This window comes from Musa acuminata, chromosome BXJ1-2 (assembly GCF_036884655.1).
Source record: "Musa acuminata AAA Group cultivar baxijiao chromosome BXJ1-2, Cavendish_Baxijiao_AAA, whole genome shotgun sequence".
Taxonomy (NCBI): Eukaryota; Viridiplantae; Streptophyta; class Magnoliopsida; order Zingiberales; family Musaceae; genus Musa; species Musa acuminata.
In genome coordinates, this window is record NC_088328.1 from 3,101,209 (window position 1) to 3,104,362 (window position 3,154).

Below are 3,154 nucleotides of genomic sequence, written 5' to 3' on the forward strand. Positions count from 1 at the left end.
ATACCCCCATCATGATTCCTATCATGATGTATCTTTCTGAAAATGATATCAAGGCTTGACATCCATTTTCAAGTCTTATATTTCATATGTGAAAGATAGCAATCGTAGCAATTCATCACATGGCAAGATATCAATTTGTAAAATTACGATGTAAGCTCTAGATATCATGCAAATATGGCAATCATAGCTATTCATCATATGGTAAGATATCAACATTTATAAAATTGCAATGTAAGCTCTAGATATCTTATCATTAATGCAAATATTTTAAGTGTATAGCAATTCATTCTTGTCACGCCCCTCAAAATATCGACAATATTTAAAATTTTCATCACAACTAATCCAAGATCCAAACACACATTTGAGGTCACTAAGAAAAACATTCAGATCAAAAATTTCACCTCTATAGTCTACAAATTCATAACCCTGTGCAGTTCATAAACATCCCACACATCACTCGATAATTCAAACAAACTAAACTTAACTCATCAAAATAATAACCACAACATAATTTCACAAGTGGGGAAGTCTATGCAGTCACCAAACCAACGATTACCATAAGTTCGTATCATTACATGAATTTAACTTAACATTCCAAAATCCTAAACATGAGGGATCCTTTAACTTACACAAAATCCACAGGTTTAGATTCATCGTCAACATTTCATTAGATGCAGAGTGGCTTATACAACAAATACATATATGCTAACACAGATCTGCCCAAAATCTTCTAACTTTCCACTGCCTCTGCCCAATCTTAACATTTAAGCAAGCGATACGCTATCCTGAAAAATTTATCAACAAACGGGGTGAGCATATAGAGCTCAGCAAGTGACTAACATATCCATATCAAAATAGGACAATTTCCAAAGAGATAAAGTTTCATAATACGAGGCAGAATATACGAATTCATAGACATAATATCATTAGGTGCAGAATCACAATTGTCCTTTCAATCATACATATTTGGTTCATAACATACGGGGCATAGAGTAATTGGAGCATATCAGAAACGAATGAAACGTTTTGGAGCATAACAATAACAAATGAAACATATCGGAGCTTATCAATGGCATATGAAATGTTCCGGAGCATATCAACAGCGTATGGAACATTTCAAAGCATAACAACAATGAATGAAATATTTCAGAGCTTATAAATATCACATACCAAACAGAAGCTCAAACGTCGTCTTTGACGTTGCATTCATATCATTTTTATCCAAAGCATATACAAAAACACATAACCAAAGCTCTGGATATCATATCAAACATACAGAAGGTGTAGTGGGACCTCAAACAGAACGTGATACATCCATTTCTGAATGACCACCAGACAGAAGTCTCCCACGTCTGGGAGCTCCATCCACCCACGTCTAAGTGAAGTCAGAAGGGGCCGGCAGAGCATCGCAGGCTCTAAGCACATACCCTTTACCATTTCTGGCAAAGGTCTAGACAGTCCCACAATCACTAGAGTACAAAAGGGCAATTTAACAATAAGTAGCATATATCGGAAGCACACGCGGAACAACAAAAACATACATGTGCCTTTTCGAGACAATACGATGCAAGGAACAAAGCTCTCACACATGTATTCAGATTTGAAATGAAATGAAAGCCAGAGTATATAGGGATTCCAAGCAATTATATTTGGCTCAATTCAAATAAGAAGATTAGATGAATTCAATATCCAAAGGAACGAAACAGAATACGCGAAATCGACCAAAGCTCGATTTCTGACAGAATTCCAATAGCACATAGAACAAATATTTCAGATTATCAATTATGCTCCAATACCCATAAGAAAACTACTGTTGAAAGATATATCAATCTGTTTTCTGTCAAAACAAGTTTCGTACGAATCAGAGTTTCCCACAAGGAGTTACCTTTGATTTGGTAACACAAGGTCAAGGACACAATCACTGTTTTGCAGAATACATAGGGTCGGATTCAACAGATAATAGGGTAGGCATTTGAATTCCAAAATTTTCAAACTATATGTCAAAAGAAAGTTCTGCAAGTCTAATTTCGGACGAAGTCAGTTTGGTACAAATCAGAATTTTCAACAGAGAGTTATAGGCATTTTAGTATCGAAAGGTCAGAAATCTTGATCCCTGTTTTGCAGCATCTATAGGCTCATTTGAAACAGATGATTGGGTAAGTATTCGGTGTCCAAAATCTACAAAATCAGTGTCAAAAGAAAGTTATAAAAGTCTAATTTTAAAAAAAATAGTTCCTGCCTGAATTCACAGTTTGTACTAAAAATTATAGCTGAAACAGTGTATAGGGGTCAGTTTACCAAAAAAATTTCAGAATCCATGGTTCTATGTCCAAAGAGAGACATATCAGTTTCTAGATAGAAATCCTTCGGTTTATTTTGAAACAACATAAAAACAGAGACTAATTTTCTGTAGGATGGGGTTAGAAACACTTGCCTTTGGGAATTTTGACCCTAAGTGAAAGGATTTGGGCAAGAACCCTTAAAGCCCCAAAATTTTTTTTTTCTTCTTCTTCTTCTTCTTCTTCTCCTTCTTCTTTCTTTCTTTCCCTGATCATCCACGCAGCTGCCTTCTCTGCTTCCTTAAGAACGAAGGCAGAGAGGCTTAAGCGGTGGGATTTGTCATTTTGTGCGTTTTGCAGTTTAGTCCTTGTTTTTATCATATTCACGATTAGGTCCTTAGGGTTTACATATAGATCCTCAGATTCTTTTTTTTTTTTTTTTTGAACAGATCTCCCAAATCTTAAAAATAAGTTACCTCTGATTCATACTCTATTTCTTTTGTCAATTTAAAATAGATGCTTACATTATCACCAGAAATTTATACGAAAATTCAGAAATGAGGGATGTTACAATTCTATCATCAAATATGTATAGCAATTCATTCTATTATCAATTTTCCACATATTTCTCCCCCTTTGTCATCAACAAAAAGAAGAGCGATTCGACAATAAGTGTGGTAAAGAGACATGTCATAAAAAGATTCATGTCATTTTTTCAACAATAAGTGATAAGATTCCATTCATAAAAAATATTTTTCAAGCAATCATGATATGGTATCATTCAAAAGTCTACTAAGGAGATAGCTTTCATTACTTTTTCCTTATTTGTCATTAACGTTTTGCATGAAGGAGAAAAGCCATTGTGAACTAACTTT

The 3,154-nt window shown here is 34.5% G+C and overlaps 1 long non-coding RNA gene across 1 annotated transcript; it reads right to left on the reverse strand.

Annotated features, from left to right (window-relative positions):
• Positions 1-532: 532 nt before the first annotated feature.
• Positions 533-2,561, reverse strand: LOC135612200 (uncharacterized). The gene is made up of 2 exons (XR_010486828.1): positions 2,435-2,561; positions 533-785 (listed from the first exon to the last, which is right to left on the reverse strand). It is a non-coding gene; the product is annotated as an uncharacterized LOC135612200 (long non-coding RNA).
• Between the last annotated feature and the right edge of the window lie 593 nt (positions 2,562-3,154).